Raw genomic sequence first — 18,786 nt, 5'->3', positions numbered from 1 at the left:
GGGGCCGGGGCACCCCCGCGGGCTGAATGGTTCGCTCCCCTCAGGCCAGGGTCGCGGGAGCGGGGCGGGCAAAGGGCAGCCGCGATGGGGGGGAAGGGACGGAGTAGGGGGTGGACGGACGAGAACGGGAAACGGGCGCAGGGATGTCCCCGGAGGGAACGCCGTGGAGCTCTTCACGATCCATAAATATGAGTCGCCAGGCAATTTCCTGCCCGCGAGATTAGCTGAGCAAACAGGGCGGCGCTGGCAGGGCGCGGGCCACGTTTTCCGTGCCTGGGGCGCGCTTTACCTGCGCCTGCCCTCCACCTCATCTTCCTCCTCCTCCTCATCCCCGGGAAAGCCGTGTTTCAGAGGGGGCTGCCCTCCGCTCTCCCGATCCCGGAGCGGAGCCAGGTTGCCTCCGTTCCCTGACTGGGGCGACCCTGCCACTCACCCAGCCCGGGGTCACACCCTGCTGTTGCCTCTGCCTGAGGGGTCCTGAAATTGAAGATTTTCTCTTACCTGAGAAAAACACACCCATGAAAGCATATGTGTAATACACAGACAGCCTCGTGTGTATACACACACACAGGGCTCCCAAAAGACCCCCGTCCAGTCCCCATGCATCACTGAAGGATGCAGCTGCCACCATCGGCTCTTTGCTGTTTCCAAAGCAGGGAAAGGGCTGGTGAGACCGGCCGGTCCTTGCTGGAGGGATTTTCACACCAGAGCAATCCTACAAACCAGCACCAGCTCTGCAAAAAGTGTTTGCAAGAGCAGCGCGTCTGGCCCGTCGCGTGTTCGGCAAGCGGCTGGAGGTGCCAGGACCCTTCAGGGCTGCTCAGTGACAGAGGCAGCATCCTGCGGGCTTGGACCTGTTACAAAGGGGAAAGAAAAGGGGATAAAGCCTCCGGGGAAGGGTCGTCCCTCGCCCCGGATCACTGGGTGCTGGCAGCCCAGGGCGTATAACCAAGCTTTGCTTTCCGAGCGCCTATGCAGTGTCAGGCTTGGTAAGGAAACCCCGGCGGTGAGAGATGCGAGGCAGCCTGGAGGACTCAGGGCAGTGAGCCAGAATATCCTGCATAGAGATCTTGTTTCGTGCTGTGTGGCCTCGTCACTTTACTTTTCCCCATTTGTTTCCCAAAGAGGGAATTCGGGAATAGCAGCACTTACCTGCTGTGCAGGGGCCCTGCGGGATGGGTCAAAGCTCACCCAGCACTCAGCCAGGTAAGGCACTGCAGTGGCTGCTGCCTGTTCCCGTGTACCACGAGCAAACGGAGTTTGCTGCGATACACTTCCTGCCTTATGTATTCCAGGGGATTTTTTACTTGGCTAGAACCACAACTTTACTACAATATAAACTTGGTAATAACTCATTAGTACCTGAAATCTATATAGTGATACCCACAATACTAAAGAATATTTAAAAAAAGATGCCCTTGACTGTCCTAGTGTCTACTCTGGTTTACTATAAAAAGACAAGCATTGAGACTAATTACTCTAAAAGGCCAGAACCTAGGTGGTCTCTTCTGTGATGACTCTACAAACATCCCAGTGTTTCATTTTCCACTAGCATTGATCCTGGCTCTTCTGTTTTGTTCACTGAGCAAGCAAGGCACTGAAAAAACAGAGGCAAATGTGTGTAATAAATGCAGAGTTACAGGCATGCTCGCAGTTGGTAGAACTGAAAATTGTTTTTAATCCTGCCACAGCCAGAACCAAAAGCAGCCAGCCTTCCCATCATCTCACGTGATCTTCCTTTTCCTTTTAAGTGGGAAAAACTGTAAGTAATAGTTGGCAAAAATCTCCCTAGGGAACGTGAAGCCTAGAAGTGTGGAACAACTTTGCTCTTGTGGTCAAACTGTTGCTCTGAAGGACTTGTGATATGTCAGCTGAAATATTCCTTCCCTTAGTTCCTACCCAGTAGGTGTAGAGGCAGCAAAGCTGGGTAAGGCAGACCATATGTTTCCCCTGCTACCTGTATGCTGTGAAAACTTTGTCTAAATCAGTGTAATCTGTTTCTTTTCAGCAAAAGAAATACAAATACAGAATAGGACTTATTTCTAAAATAATAATAAGTACTCAAAATAATAAGTACTCAGCCATAGCTAAGGTTCTGAAATAACTTGGTAAGTTGTAATGTTTAACAGGCAAGAGTCTGGCAATATAAAACAACAACAAAAACTCCATCTTACATTTTATTAGTAGAAAATACTTAAAAATTAGGAAACAAGAGAACCTCCATAAACTAAAGAGCTGAAAACTCTTGTTGGAGCAAAAGAAGCAATGCTACTATTTAAAAAAAAATGTCAGGAAAAAGTATATGAAAACTTGCATGAGAGCTACGAGTCATAGATGGGTTCAACAGTCCACCTAGCTAGCATTAACAGTTTTCATGGCAATTGTACTCCAACATCAATAGTACTGCATATCACAGAGGCTTTTAAAATTCTCCACCCTTCAGTATGCAAGCGTGCCTGATAAAAGTTTGGTTTCCATGGTGATCCATAAGTAGAAATCTAATATGGAAATGTTTACAAAAAGCATGTTTTAATCAGGATCACTGGAAATGGTAACAAAATGCCATTTTGTTACCATCCTTCAATGCCATGCTTTTGTAAGACAGGTGAAATCACTTCAGCTGCTTCAGAACTGAAGTAATCTCTGAGCAGGCACCCACAGTCACAACCTCTGCATTACCTGGTCCCTTACCTTCACAGATTTTATCCACATCTGGTGTGGACAAGATTGCATTTCTGTCAAATGAGCCAGAGCCCACAGCTGGGAGTTGGTTCAGCCTTTTGTTACCTTCAGGAGGAGAGGCCATTCCCAGTCAGACAAAGCTGGTTGAGATAAAGCTTCCCATTGATGACTGGGTGCTGTTACACCCAGCCTTTTCTTTGGTGGCAAAACTGGTCTGGTGTCTTCCGTTTTGTGCCTTAACTACTCATTTGGATTCATAGTCTATGCTTTGTTACATTCTTTGGTGGGGTGATGCAATTAATTATTAAAACCGGATCAAGAAAATGATCCAGGTGAAAGCTATTCCTTCCCAACGCCTCTATGTCTTCTGAAAAAGGTCCAAAAATTACTTGTATTAGAGTGATTGATGAGAAGAGAAACAGCTAGATCTGAGCAGTTGTGCTTCAGACTGAACCTTTGTTTCTTAAACCAGCATCACCAACACACCAATGGATTATTAAGTTGCACACTTTTTGAACAAACCTGTTACAACAATTGAAGTCATAAGGATTCAGTTTTCCAGGATGTAACCAGAGCATTTTAAACCACCTGTCTATAGCTTGAAAAGCAGAACTTTGGGAGAAACTTCAAAGTAAGCAGTCATTTCTCTGCTGTAACTTCCTCAAAGACATTTTGAGGCAGTGTAGCAGGCTGGATTCTATGTTATGAAAGAATTTTGATTTTTAAGGCTCATTGGGAATCTGCGAAATCAAAAAGCAACGTGGAGGATGACTGCATTCATCAGTACCATTCTGGTGAAAAAAAAAATCACACCCTGTACTTACACCACTCATCCTAGTTAAAAATCTAAAAAGCTCTTAATTTAGCACTCAATAGAAATCTATATCAGTAATAAAAGAAGTTGGGGTTCAACCACTGGAGTGTTCTTGTGATTTGTCCTGGAACTTTCTTGAACTATCACACAAGAGCTATCAAGGAGAAGCTGCCTGGGGAAAATAAGTTACATGAGTAATCAAATCTCATGCTTCAGGGCACAAGTCAATTGCTGGAAGTCTCAAGAAAGGAATTTCCTTACACTCTTCCTTTGCACAGTTGTACATAATTAACTTGGTTGTAATTGCAAGGCAAAAAAAGCAATTATATTTTTTTACGTTTTCTGAATCATCAGGCACAGACTGCTTTCGCAGTTGAATTCAGAGCTTAAGGCACAGGTCTGGTACATGGATTTTGTTGCACTTCTGTGAGTTTTTGTCTAGATTTACAGTACATTTGGGAGGTTTGCTCTTCCTTTATGCTGACTGCCCAGCCCACAGTATAACTCTGTTGCAGAACTACCATTAAAGGAAGACTAATTGAGGCAGTTAATTTTCTGTTAATAATCAGTAGTTACCTTAAAAAAATCTCTCTATAATTGTACAACTCATAATGACTCATTTAAGTAGCAGAAGTGTTGCATCCATAATAGCCTAAAGATATAAACAAGACAAGATTTGTCTGAGAGGTCACTATTTTTATTAAGCAACTTGACCATTTAATGCAATAGAAAAGCATGCTATTTCTTCATTAAATAGGGTATTTTAGTAATCAAAAGAATTTTTGCTACCACAGTATGGACATTGCTTCAAATCCCAAGAGCACTGCCCTATTAGCTTGTGTATGGTTCTCTGTCTTCACAGCTGATTAATTGCTTCCCTTTCCTAGAATCAGTGTGTGCACTGATCAGTGAGGGTGGCTTAGGGCTTCATCAGCCAGCTCTGCTAAGCTCTCTGCAGTGATAGTGAAGTGTTTTTTCCTGTACACAAGTACATTTTGAATATACGATCTGTGAGAAAACACGCTGAAAACTACAAGCACTAGCAAAACCTTGGTTAGTGCTCCTCATAGATGCCAAAACAGTAGCAAAGCAGTTTGCACAAGACATGGTGCAAATTCTGTAGCTACACTGGTTTACAATTATAGTCACAGATTAGGACAGCTAATAGTTTTGAACTCAGTGGTTGAATACATTGGTACCTTCATTCCATAGTTGCCTTCATTCCCCTTTTAGTCTTATCTTTTACCCAGCAAGCAATAAGCTGATTCATAAGTCCTTACATGCACCAAAGTTTGGTACCTTATTATTTCCTTCTGATTCCAAGCCAGGGAAGTTTTCTATTCTCCTTTGGTCTCTGTTTATCAAATCTGGATGCATATATGACAGTACTGTGGGTTGTGTCAGTAAGACAGTACTTCCTTTAGTAGGAAGTGATATTCTTTCCCTTCAAGTGAAATTAAATTAATTAATATGGAGTCAAAAGAGGTGAAACAATGTGTTTGTACCAAAAAGAAAGATGGTTGCCAAAGCTTCTTTCATTCTGTTTGGAGACATTTGGGCTTTTGTAAAGGAAAAAGCTTTGTCTAATGAAGTTTAGATAAAATATATTCTCACAACTTATTCATGAAGCTGTTTTTGCTGACAAGTTTTTATATGTGCATTCAGAAGGGTTGTAGAGGTTTTCTTTTCAGCAGATGGCCCCCAAATGTGGAATTATGTCACATTAGCAGCACAAAGGATGACACAATATTGCTACTACTTTCTCACAGTGGTAGAGGCAGAATAAGATGCAGAGATAGATTTTAGTCTCAGATTTCTGGATTTTTTTCTCCTAGCAGAGGCAGGATTAAAAGCATCTGAAAAATATAAATTATAACAATTCTCTCCCTGCACAGCCCTTACTTAAGATTGCCTTAAATGCTTAGACAAAATATGCTAAACCCAAAGACAAACATCCTGAAGATGCACTAATACCCAAGGTAAAATCAACCTAAACCGAAATAGAAGTCAAATGACAACCCACCACCACATGGCTTTCCCACTGCACTTGCACCCCCTTCAACCCTAAAAGTATATCGGGATAGTGGAGAATGTCACAGAATGCAATTCGTTCATCTCCAAACAGAATATGCAAGGGAAAGGGGAAGATGGTCCAGTACTTCCCCACAGGTTTTTAACAGATGGGTGCTGTACAAGCCTGGCTCCTGAGGCCAGGATATATATGCCCTGTGCCAGTTTATTCTGTATTCTGTTCTTCCCTTTCCTCCTTACGTCAGCCCAAGTTTGGGTTACCCTGGGGAATAGTGGGGGACCATGCCCAGCCATCCTACAGGTAACACTGTTCCCTGTGCCTGCTGTTGGATGTGCCACCTGCCTCACAGGGTCTGTCACAGGCCAATAACAGGACTGGGTTCTAGCAGGCTGGGCCGGGGATGAAACTGTGGGAGGGCTCTGGATCACCTTGCTCTTTGTGCAGGCTGCACTGCTGGAAGAGCTTTTGGTACCTGAGCTTAGTGTAAAGAAAGTAAAGCACTTGGGTACTTCAGATTCAGAACTCTGCATGTCTCCATCTGCCCAGCTGGTGGTCAGTGGGAACTCTACTCAACCAGAAGCCAAAGCTTTACAGGGCAGCACACCAGCTAATGGTACAAGGTAAACTGAAAAGCAAATAAACACAGATATTTTGGGAATATGAGTAGTTTGAAAATGCTGTTTTACAGGAGCCGAGCCATGAAAAGTCTACTGTCTTATGCACATGTCCTTGTCTATGCTGGTCCCCACAGAATGCCTGTCCCTGTCCTGCCATGCTGCTCCTGGAGCTTGGGCACCCCTTTTCCACAGACCCCATATATGCTCTTTGCTCTGGGTTGCACTGCTGTGGCCATGACACCACACGTTTCCCATGAAATTCCCACTGACTGATGTAGGATTAGGCCTGCAGGAAGCAATAAAATGTGCTTGCTGATCCCACAGTATCATAGGAAATTAACATATGACAATATTTAGCACATTGTTTAAATAAATTCTAATTTTGTACTGTAGTTTAAAGACCACTGTAAAATCTGAGATAGGAAGCTGGGGGTAGTCTGGCTTCTTTGTCATAATGCCTTATTTACGTGTTCCATTTTTTTTTCTTTTCTTCTTTGTACTACTGAAACCTTAAAGCACTCAAGGGGAGGCATCTCAGTGTTGGTGAGCAACAACCTTCTTTTTGGTTGCAAACTCCTCAGACCATTCTGTAAACTAGAAACCCATCCTAAACAAAAAGAGAAATGCACTATTTCAGTGATACACTTTGCCAACAGGACATAAATTACTAAGCAATATAAAATGGTGACCCAAAAGTAGCCCATAGGAGCTGGGCGATTAATACATAAAGAGAGAGGAGGAATGACAGCAAATCCTCATTAGACTTAGAAACAGTTTGCCATTAGTGCATTTTTTTAAACTTCAGAATTTTAATGGGAGAAAAATGTTTACTTATGCCTCCAATCTCCTCTTTAGTTAATGGAGGCTTCAGGTTCCCCCTCCCCCTTCATTTCTGGAGAGGCTGCCAAGTTTTCCCAGAGCTAAAAGCAACAACTTTCTGTTAAACGTTACTTCATGCTTCTGGTATTAATCTAATAGGAGGCTGGATGAGGAGGAGGGGGAAGCTGCAATGAAAGCTGATTTCCTGCCATGCAGTGGGAAATCCATAGAAAAAACAGATCTAACACTAATTTTAACAGCTGGATGACTGCTTTGGCTTTTACTTGCCATAGGAACATACAACTGCATAGGGATTTTGGTTATAAAAACAAACCAGATGTCAAGCAAAAGGCAAAATGAAAGGGAAGCTTGCATTTGTAAATGCCCCAATTAAAGCATTCTTTTCCACTACTCTAGAAATATCAACAAATTTTTCAAATTGTCTCTTATTTCTATTAACATTTCTAATATGAATATTCATGGAAAGAGAAAATATCCAAGAAAATTGTCTTGCTAATAAGCATTTCAACAAATATTTACTTGGGAAGTGCTCCAGCCACCACTTTGAAAAGGCATTCGTGAATTTGAGAATCACACAATAGAGACATTTAAATAAATCTCCTTGATGGAGATGAAAAAATCATCACAAAACCAGTAGATTGTGAACACTCAAAATATAAGTGAGAGAAAACTGTCCTGTAGCAGTCCTGGCTGTAGACAACATATAGCAGAGAACTGTTAGCAGCATATCTCTCAGGCTTGACTATTCTGTTAATAATTGTTTGGAGAGTGATGGCCACAAACATAATCCTTTATCTTGACTATTTAAAATAATGGCTGTTTTCTTCTTTCAATGATTGTTGCTCCACCTGTTTCTTACACACCATATGGCTCCAATCATGACATATTGTAGAAGATTTTTTACATTGATGCAAAGAAAGCTTAATACAGTACACATGCTGAAACTGAATGCTGTTTTGCAGATGAAGCAGGGCTATAGCTTGTGTGTGTATACAAGGAAGGACCTTTACCACAGATTATAGTGATTATAAAGCTTTACCTGCCTGCTGATGCATGCAATCAACAGAACATGGCAGCTGTTTTTTATGTCCCTAGCTGCAGCCAGCTGTTAGGCTGAAAGTGTTAAGTCACCCTTTTCATCAGTCCCAGGCTTGCATTAGGCAAACTGGAGGACTCTCAGGAGCAGTGATGCCTGAGAAATCCCAGAAGCTAACACCCAAAATATGAAGTTATGCTATGTGAGCAGTGAGGCTTCTCAAGGGGCAGATAAGCACAGGGCTGGAACATTTGATAGTCTGAAGTACTGATGGGCAGGATAGATGAGGAATGAAAGCCTGGAAAACGAGAGAATGAGAAAAGTTCCTGTGGATATCACATTAGAAAGAAGTTTTAACAGATGAAGCTGCTTAGGGTGTTGAAAAGGCGGAGACCTCTAAAAAGAAAATTGTTTCCAGTTTTTTTATTTTGTGTTCCTAAACCCCAGGACGTTATGCATAGTTTTTAAGTCAACAGGACTATTGCCATTGCTCTCTCTGTACTCCAAAAATTCCAGCTGGTATCAGGTTTTCCTTGTAATGGAAACAAGCTGGCAGAACTTCAAAGTCTTGATAACAGTTTATACAGAGAAAGGACAGGAACAGTTAGTTATACTTTCCTATTAAAAATGTTGTTTTCACCTCTCAATTTTTATGTAGAAGTTGGATAGAATTTGGCAATGAAATGGTGCCACTTGTATCTGGTCAAAGTTCAGGAAGAGAAAGTCAAAATGTAGCTGTACTGGAATTTGTTTGGGAAAGGTTATCTGAGAGCTCAACTTTTGTTAAATATGCCATGACCAGGGGCTATGAGCACCATTTCATGGTGCTCATAGCCCCTGGTCATGGCATATTTAACCATATGCTCACCAGCCTTGATCTCAGTCAGACAGCTTTTCAATGGCTAAGAAACTGAAATGGAAGTTTGAAAAATAGGAATATATCAGTATCCTATTTCTTTACTGTAAAGCGCATGCATTCCTGATAAACACTAAGACAGTATGAACCCTCCAAAGAACAAAGGAAACTGAGTGAAAAAATGAATGAATGAAAAAATGTTGAGTAAGTGAAAATAACACTTCAAAATAAATTTGCCTTTGATTAACAAATCCAGTTCAAACAATTCCATCTGAGTCTTAATCTTTTTAAAGTTTTTACCACAGTAGGATTGTAGCTTCTGTTTCAAAGCTGTCCTAACTTTCTATTTTTACTTCTATGAAAAAAATGTTTCTCTTTTAAAAGTACTAGAGTCCCTCATTTATTTTCTTCCTTCTTTTCTTCTTCCCTGATCATATGCAACAGCAGAAATGGCCTTTGTTAGCTTTTTTCTGGGCTGGCAAGAAGCCCAAAGATCCAGCTGACAAAAACCTCAAGTCAGCAATTCCAGTGTGAAAAATGTCCTTTTCAGAACCCCTATTTCACAGGATCCTTGTCGCAGAGCACCTCAGCAGCTCCACACAGAAGAGCCTTGCATTGCCCTTCCTTCCAAGGTGAATTATCCTTGCTCTGTTCCTTGTGTTTCAGTGCTGAGCTCTCAGTTCCCCACCGATTGCTGCCCGGTGTTTGTGCGCTGAGCTCTGTGGGAGGCTGATGCGACAGCAAAACAAAGCTCCCATCACTGGGTTCAAGAAGTGACTGCAAGGCTCAGTGGGCCAGCTCCTGTGCCTCTCAGCCCTCATTACATCTGAAACAGAGCACCCTGTACTCAGAGGGAAGCAGCTTGAGAGGCTGTGTGAGCCTAGACACAGTAGGGTCAGCAAAAGGTCCCTGAGTTAAATACATGTGTACTGCCGTAATCCTCACCCACTACTGGATCACTTGAATTTGCACCAAAATTTCTAACACAAAAGGGTCAAGAGCTTCACAAACAGTGGGCAACACTCAGAAAAACAAATGCTGTGAACAAACTTAAAGGTCTATCTCATATTTTAGTTGAATAAGGTGAATTTGGATTTATTTTTCCCCCCAAGGGAATTCAATGATTTTTGAGGAAACAACACAGTAAATACAGACTTCACTGGGCTGTGCACTGATCTGAACTACAGCTTTGGAGTACGGAAGTGGCTCATCCTGCGATCACAGCACTTCATTTAATATCAAAATAGGCACTTATTTCTCATGCAGTTTTCTTTCCTGAGCCTTTCTTTAGTGGACACAAGTGAACACTGTGCTTTTTGTTCTTTCTCCTCCCCTTTCCTCAGTGATCCTTTGGTATTTACCTCCTCTCATTTTGGATTTCCTGTCTGTACCCTAGGGAAAGGATTTTCCTGTGAGAAACAAATGTCATGTTGCTGATCTGTTTGGATGCCTATAGTTCAAGTATAACCTCCATGTGAAGCAAAGCTCTCATCTACCTGCTACCAGAAGAGTACTGCTCTCAGATTTTTTTTTCCCGAACCCTTTCATTCGGAACTAGCTTTATAGAATCAATTTTCTGGTCCCTAGCAGAGCTACTGTTTCCATTTTTTAAATTAAATTGAATACAACTGTTTTGGGTAAGTGAAGACCTAAACTGGATTAAATCTCAAAATTCAAGCCAAACATAATTTTGAAAACATATGTACATACATACTTTCTGTAGGGTACTGTGTAGCACATATGTTTTGGTTACTGTATTTGATGTTTTGCTCTGAGAGGGGGAGAAAAGCAAGTGGGAGTACTCTGCATTTCTTCCACACATATACAGAGAGCAGCGTGCAGTGATGCTTGTAGAAACATCCAGATATGGTGATATTAAACACATACAGCTGTTCCTGAAATTGCAGAAGGTGGTTCTGCATAAGAGAAGAAATATTCCTGGCAACTCACACCTAATTATTCATGGAAATAAAAGTCACCAGCAGGACAAGAGAAGGAAAGAAAGCTCTGCATTTGAGCAGCAGAAGTCCCAGAAGATGTGTCTGCTCAGATGGTTGAGACTCAAAACTTTCTTCCTCTCAAAGACAGATCAGAGCTTTTCATTTTTTCCAGTGATCAGAGAGACCAAAAAGCCTTTAGCTTCTGTGCTGAATCATGTCCAAGGCTGTTGAGCCTTGGGTGACTTGCTGACAGGCCTTGGAAGTGCTTGGGAAGGGAGGTGCCACCTCTCTTCTCTGGGTCTGGAGAGGCAAGAAGACATACCACAGCCATGCTGTGAAGACAGAAAAGTAGTTTTTGGAAGCTCCCTGGGGATTACGTTTACATACATGCATGCTCAAGTGCAAGGTACAAGTCCTATACTGAGCATGTGTCATACCAACAGACTGCAAAAGTAGGGCTAAGGAGTGGGTATATTGCTAGTGCATTTTCATTTATAGGTCTTCAGGGTGTTTGGTGCTTAGGATGTTGAAAGTGCCTTAGATTTCTTTGCTATCCTCTTGTGGTATGTGATAAGAGCTGCTGGATTGCCGTGATTGCAACTGTGGCAAACAACAATCTGTGTCTTTGAATGGTTGTGCTGTACAACTTCAAGCTGTTACAGAGCACTGGGGAGGGTTTTGTGGCTTGTGGTGTATGCAGAATGGGTCATTTGTAGACCTTCTGGGTCTGACCCCTGTGCTTGTGAGGCATTGGATTATGACCAATGGTGGCTTATTCCATGTACAGCGTATGATACCTCACACTGCTCACTATTTTAAGAGAAATAAATAATTGCCTTTGTATTTTCACTTTGAAAATTGACTAAAATGTCTTTAATGCACATGAAAGAATGTCTAGACGTTGAACTGTGGGTAATGCATTCTGGAAAGCTCAAAAAGCCAGAGAAAGCTCTCCTGCCAGTGCATCACCAGAGAGCTAGCTGGGGTTCAGAAGAATGCAGCAGGATCATGTGCAACCTTGCTTCAGTCTTGCCTTGAACCCATTTGCTTTTCATTTTCTTCAATGACAGTATAAGAAGAATCCAAATCTACACTTAGTGACATTCATGGGACTAATGAAAGGCAGATGCAGACAGTGCTTTTATAAAAGTCAGACTGGGTTGCAGGGGAAATTGCGTGGAGCTTGCAGACATTTTCAAACCAGAGGAACTAACTGTGAAAGGTACAGTTCAGAGAGTCTTGAACTTTGTCTCAAAAACTCATAATGTTAGAAATCTCTTGAGGTCAGGCATATAAATAGACTTGTCAAAAGCCTTGTTTTTTCAAATAAAGACACAAGGGACAACCTTTCTGTCACAGCAGACAACCTATTCACATGCTAAATCTAGTCAGTAAAACAAACATTGTGCAAAAAACCTTCTAGGCAGTGAGGCAGGTGAATAACCAAGAAAATCTCATTCAAGGGAGAGACCGTGCTGGACACTCTAGTAATCAAAGAGTAAAACTGAACTGTGATCATGCTGACGGTACAGAAAAAAAAGCAAACCTATAAGTGCAGCTCTCACTTTGTTAGTTCAACACTGTAGCAAGTAAATATTGCTATGTGGAAAGCTCCAGTAGAATTGATTTAGGCTAGGTGGATCTGGTTTGTGTTTTGTTCTGACCTGGCGTTTTCCTTCTAATTGATGCTAATTTATATTTTCCACACTGGAATCTGGATTTGCATTCCAAATAAAAGGTTCACTTGCTTAACTACAGTTAAAAGCTGAGATACCTGCTTCTTTGCCACTGCAATAATGAGGAGATCTATCAAAACACTGCCATCTAATACTTTTGCATAACTTATCTCTTGCAGGTGGACAAGAGTTGGAATCTGGCACTGCATTTTTCTGATACAAAGCCTTCTGATTTCAGAGCAACTCATTAAACACAAGTTCTCACATATCAGTGAGTACTTCAGAGCAGATAACACCTTGCTTTCCTGAAGCTCCAGGTGCCTGATTTCTGAAAACTCAGCTTTTATTCTGTCAGAAAGAAAGTATTTATTTGGCTGTGAGTTTCTTTTTGCCTTCTCTGCATGCTGCCCTGTTGTCTTTCTGATTTCTCTTCCACATGAACTGTATTCTGCCACCTGCATGTTAATTCAGCCTGTTGTCAAACCCTCCACCTACACAACATTTTTTAAACAGCTTTGTACATACCCTTATTTTTGGGGTGGTGGCTCCTATTGTTTCAGCTATCTATTTCTTAAAGCCTAATTGCACTCTGCAGTTGATTCAAATGAATGGTGGTTGTTACACCCACTACCCTCAGCAAGTGCCAGCATCGCAAGATATGCATTTTTAGTACCCAGGCAAGCCACTGTGTTTATGTCCCTCAGAACTACTCAGCAGGACACTAACCATGGATTACAAGTTTGCTCAGATACACAGATCTCTTCCCAGGGAACTTCTAGAGCTGCAGACAATCTTCCTCTACATTCCTACAGTAGTGAAACCACTTATTTAAATGCAGTGGCTCCCTTTTTTTTTTGACAAAACTAGACTCTGAGTACTATGGAAAAATTGCCTGCTCCACTCTACCACTTGCTCTATAAATCATTTTCCTATCCCCAGCTAAATCTGTTTTCCAGTTAAGTATACTAACAGGCTGTTCTCTTTGCTGAAAGATCTGGATTTTGTCTTAACTGTAGATTCATAACTTTGTGAAACGCAGCTCTACACATTTCAAAATTAACCTGTATTGTCAGCTAGCATTAATGTGGTAAGATACAGCACGGCCAGAATAAAGAGATTTTTACCTTTCAGTCAAACCTGTCTTTTATGGCAATGAGTAGAAGCTGGCTTAATTCTCTGGAAAGCTCTTGACATTGGGACACCCACATTCAAATTCTTGCTTTGTTTATCTTGGTGGTTCTGGAGTAAAAACCTCTGGTCCAACTTGGGCAGAACTTTTAAGTGGGATCCTGTATCAGGTCAGTGCCTGATACCACAAAACAAATATTCAGGAATTAAAACATCCCATTAGCATCCTAAAGCAAACATTAGTGCAACTGAGTTAACAAGAAAAATATGTGTGTAAAAAATAACATTTCAGACCATTCTCTTTTCACTCCAGCATTGAATAAACAAATTCCAAACTTCCAATACTGCTGAGGAGCAAGCATTGTACTCCAGCGGTAACAGAACTGCAGCACTGGTAGCAATGGGGTTTGGGCAGAAACCTTTAAAATTCCACTGCTCATAGGGTGTTTCAGACTTTTCAGTGGTTCTTCAGATGAGTCTCCTAGAAGCCAAATTGTGCCAACTTGTCTCTTCCCAGCTTGTCCAGGTTTCTGGGCAAAAGCTAACACCTGATGGAACAAAGACTGCTACCCCTTGCACAGCTTCACAAAGCACAGGATGGTGCTCTGAGTGCAGCAGCAAGCTCTCTTCCCTGCAGTGCTGCAGATCCTCCACCCTGATCCTGCCCTTTGCGATCATCCCCTTTAACATAGCTTCCAGATGCTCAGCTCTATGTTGGACCACTTCCAAGGCTAAGGAACAACCCTCGTATACCTAATGACAACAGCCTGGCCGAGAGCAGTGATGTCCTTTCTCTGACCCATTTGACACAGGAAATTTATCAGCTTTGGAGCTTTTCAACTTTAGTCAGAGACTTGCTTCAATGCTGCTTGCAAGGAGCTGCTCCATGGACCACACAAAGGAACACAGTGTCATGGAAATAAATGATCCACCTCCTTGGAATTCTCCAGCCTGGCAGTCATGCCCTGGCAGGAGCCTCACCTGGTACCTATTTTTGTCAACCATCAGGTCATAACCTAGAGGCAACATGCTGCTGTGAACAAGCTGTTCATAGGAATAAAGAAAAGTGAATGCATGGGCAGGCTTTGGAAATCCCATTGAAGTTTTACCTGATGAATTACAAGCAGATTGCAAAAACATTTAGATACTTCTGGGAAGTACCCAATCCCATAACTGCTCCATCCCAGGAAATTGCCTCATCACTAGGCAGAGCAGTCATGCTACCTCTAGCTTTTTGCTCCGTGGCTTGATGAGTCTCCTTTTTCTGGCAAAACCGTGAGTTCACATCCACAGGTGAGGTGAAGAGCCTCTGTGTGCCAATTATTTAACTGGAAAAGCCAATTATCTTGCACAGGGGGTGTAAGTTTGAGTTTTCTCAGGAAGCGGAGGAAGGTCATGCTGAACTGATTCTCCTGCTTACTGGATGAGAGATGGGCACACAACTCTGAAGAGAACAGCAAATCCCCCAAGTGACAATGCAAGTGCCTGAGCCCAGGCCATGAATCTTGATTTCAGATAATCCCTCATTTCAAAGTTGTGAGCACGGGAGAGCATAGGAATTTTTGGCACATTTTTGTTCTTGTCAACAACCCCTTTCCTGGGTTGTTTGCTCTCTCCAGTAGGGTATGGCTAGTAGCCCCATTTTGGACACTTGGACCAGGACTTGAACATGCAGCCCAAGACTTCTGTTTTTAAAAGTTAGACATGTTGCAACTCCGTGTTCCCATTCTGCTGTTCTCCAAAATGGCATGTGCTGCAGAGTAGACCCACAGAGGAATCACACAGGTGACTGATAGCTGGGAATTTTCTAACTTTCAAGCACTCAGTTCTCTTTTAATAAGATGCTAAAAACACACCTCAATATGTTTCTAAAAGAAAGTTTTAAAAAGTGTGGAAATTATATCACAGAGAAATTTCAGAACTTAGTGTGAATCCCTGATCTCCAGGGTTAATGGCAAAGTATGTGCCACATCTCTTCCTTAAAGCATGAAGTACTAATATTCCTCTCTGAAAAGGCATGTACATTTCCCAACCTAAGTTGAGAGACCCTCAGTGATATTCATTCTATAATATTCAGCATAAGCCATATGTCCACTTACTGAATAGTCCATGCTTGACTTTTGGAATTCATAACATCCAAACAGTCAAATGGAACCCTTAATGTATATATTTTTAAAATAGCCTTGAATGCACATATTTCTATCTGCTCTTTCTATAACAATACTGCGCTCCTCAAGGGATGGCTGACAGAGCATGGATGCTTACTATGCTTCTATAATGGGCAGTCTGGGAGAGAGTGAGCTTTTGCAATGCTTAAGAGGAGACAACAAAACCGGCTCTTCAACTTAGCTGGCTCGTCAACACGTTGTCCCCATAATTAGCTGTGCCCTCTGCAACCTCTTATTACACCAGCTGACCTAAGAAACATCAACATCTCCTCGGACCTGAAAAGTGTAGAGTCCCAGTCAAGAAGTGGCATGAGCTAACCTTCACAGAGACGTAGTAATCTTCAGTGAGTGACTCCTCAAGTTAGGCTGTCACTCTCCAAAAGCGGGGGTCAGGACCCAGGACTTCATTGATGAAGACATATTAAACCCTGTCCAGATCAGAGCACACATGGAGGCTGCTCAAGGCAGAATAACCATACAGTCAGAGCCAAGTATTGTATGGAGCCTATTTGGAAGCCTGGCCTCAATTAGCATATAAATGAAGTGGTACACGCAGTCTCAGCTTGTCAGAAAATTAGACAAAATAATCTCCCCAGTTTGGCAGCTCTCTAGAGCATTTAGTTTGTGAATGAAGAGCCAGGCACACTTTGAAGAGAAGCTGGGTCCACAGCTTACAGCCAGTTGACTTTATGTGGCAAAAACACATCTTGAGAAGTCATGAAGGAGACCAATGCATTTCCTGCTCTTAAACAAAGTTTCTACTATAGGAAAGTGACTTTACAGATAGTCATCACCGTTCCAGAAGACTGATAGCATTTCACCTATTGCATCCACAGGCCCAGATGAGCTGTGGTATGGCCCTCCCAGTGCAGGTTTCTGGCCATTAACAGAATTCTTGATTTTATTCCAAGTAAAGGAGAAGGAATGGAAAGTTCACAGGAAAAATGATACAGAGAGATGTGACCACGTAGCTGCTGAGCTTAGAAACAGACAGAAATTTTACTTAGGGATCTTTATTAGGTAAAGAATAAGGACACCAAAACAGTTTCAAGGACCTTCAAAACTGGTGCAAAACAGCATAGAGGGAATGAATAGCCATGTTTACTTTTATAGCCTATACAAGCCTTTTAATGTATTTGAACTGAGACAGAAGAAAGAAGGCTTGTGTTTTTGTGCAGATGCTTTTCACATTCATCAGGGTTTAGTTTTTCTTCTTTAAATATTTTCAGTTGTCAGGGGCTCAGCTCAAATGCAAAAGCAGGGGAATGTAAGCACAAAGGTAAGTAGATTTTTCCAAGAGTAGTGCAGTCTTATAAATACATAGTCTGCTTTGGGGAGAATTGGATTTCTAGGAGAGAAACAAAATAGATGTAAATGTAGGTAAAATTCAAAGGGAATATCAGCGCTGGGCAAGAATGGTATTTTTCTTCATACTCTAAACTCTGTTTTAAATATAGTGCCTTGGAAAAAAAATCCTTCTCCATTTGCATTAGCAACCATGGTCAAGCCTACTTTGACTATACACATAGCTGCATCTTGTTCCCTATCCCGGGAAAAATGCTTCTCTTCATTAAAGGATGGAAGTCACAAAAAATCTTAGAAGTCTCTATTAAAATCCTCTTGGCACCCCTTCAACTAACTTACAGTTTCTTTCTACACTGAATTTGTCCCTTCCTCTAGTTTTCAAGCTTCAGTTTTGTGCTTTCCCCTGGTGCTGTAGCAGCTGCACTCTGGAGTTGCACAGATGACTCACACTTTGACAGTGCCCTGAGCCTCCTCCTCAGTGGGGTGAGATGGGTGCTGTGCTTCTGCTTTTCTACCTGTTTGTCCTTGTAGGCACCTGAACATGTGAGTTCCTGTAAAAATCCAGAGTCATGATCTGGTCCTGGACTTGCTCTAGCAGGCAGGTAGATACTGCTAGAGGTCCAATCTGCTCCTCACAATCAGAAAAGCTGTGATGTGAATAACCTCTTTTTCCATGGCATGAAATAGTTAAATAACCTTAATGAAAAGCAGAAATGACAGTGTGCTCGAGCAAGAGCTGAGAATTTTAACAACCTGGATTAAAGAAATATGTGACATCCAACTTGATTCAGTGCAAAAAAAAAAATTAGATTATATCACAAGACAAGAAACATCAAAATATAAGTACCCCTTAAAAAGCCCCTCCTTGCCCCTCTCATTCACATTACTCACCCCTTGGCAATCTGCTTTCCTGGTGAGCCATTTCTGGCACAGCTATTGTGTGAAGGGTGGTTTCTGATCTTGCACTCTGTAATATCCCATTCAAGTTCCAACAGGGGAGAAATATTTAACTGAGGAATTAGCATTTGTTTAACCCACCCGCACAAAACAAAACAAAACAAAAAAAGGGAGCAAAGTGGTTCATCAAAAATGAGTATAGCAGAATGAAATCATCCCATGACTCAGGGTTGAACCACAGTGATGATGTAGATCTACTAGTAACTTCAACTTTTATCTGTTCAAATTAAAGAGTAAAACTACTGTGATCTTGTTAGGTCTTGTATATTCTGACACCACCACCTGAACTGGAACAGCAACATAATTTTCCAGTTGTCTGCATTCTTTGCTTTCTTGCGGTCAGGAACCTAAAAGCAGCGCTGGCAAAAAGGAAGGGCTGCTTCCAAAAGTTTTTGCTCTGTAAATACATTTCTTATTCATGCTTCTAGGCACATAACATCACCTCCAGGATCATGAACCTTTTATGACCATGACCTCTAGCTTAGAAACTACAGTCTGTTACAAAATGAAGATGTCCTGAACTCACCCACAAAAGATCCTGCACAGATTAATTTGTAACTCTTGTCTCTGCGTCTCTTCCCCCACCTCAAAAATGCAAAAAAGCAAAACAGCATATCTTAGTACAGCAAGAATAATGTTAATTATGTAGAGCTTTTTCTTCGCCTTATTATTTTAGCATACAGTCACATTGGCCACCCTCCTCTGCTTCGTCACCTTGATGCCTGCCAGAGCTGC

General features: G+C 41.9%; 1 protein-coding gene across 6 annotated transcripts in view; it reads right to left on the bottom strand.

The window, feature by feature from the left end:
* Positions 1-18,093, bottom strand: part of PHLDB2 (pleckstrin homology like domain family B member 2) — an 82,823-nt gene extending 64,730 nt beyond the window's left edge. For 2 of the 6 annotated variants that reach the window (XM_031056616.1, XM_031056614.1), the window contains exon 1: positions 17,986-18,086. The gene's annotated coding sequence lies outside the window, so the exon portion shown is untranslated. Of the gene's footprint in view, positions 1-501; positions 668-17,985 lie in introns of those variants that run through there. The other 4 variants (XM_031056612.1, XM_005420515.2, XM_031056615.1 and 1 more) reach the window with 4 other exon arrangements.
* Between the last annotated feature and the right edge of the window lie 693 nt (positions 18,094-18,786).

The sequence above is a fragment of the Geospiza fortis genome, unplaced genomic scaffold (genome assembly GCF_000277835.1).
Source record: "Geospiza fortis unplaced genomic scaffold, GeoFor_1.0 scaffold1, whole genome shotgun sequence".
In the NCBI taxonomy this organism is placed as follows: domain Eukaryota; kingdom Metazoa; phylum Chordata; class Aves; order Passeriformes; family Thraupidae; genus Geospiza; species Geospiza fortis.
Note: the sequence above shows the minus strand (reverse complement) of the source record. Positions and strands in the feature narration are given on the sequence as shown.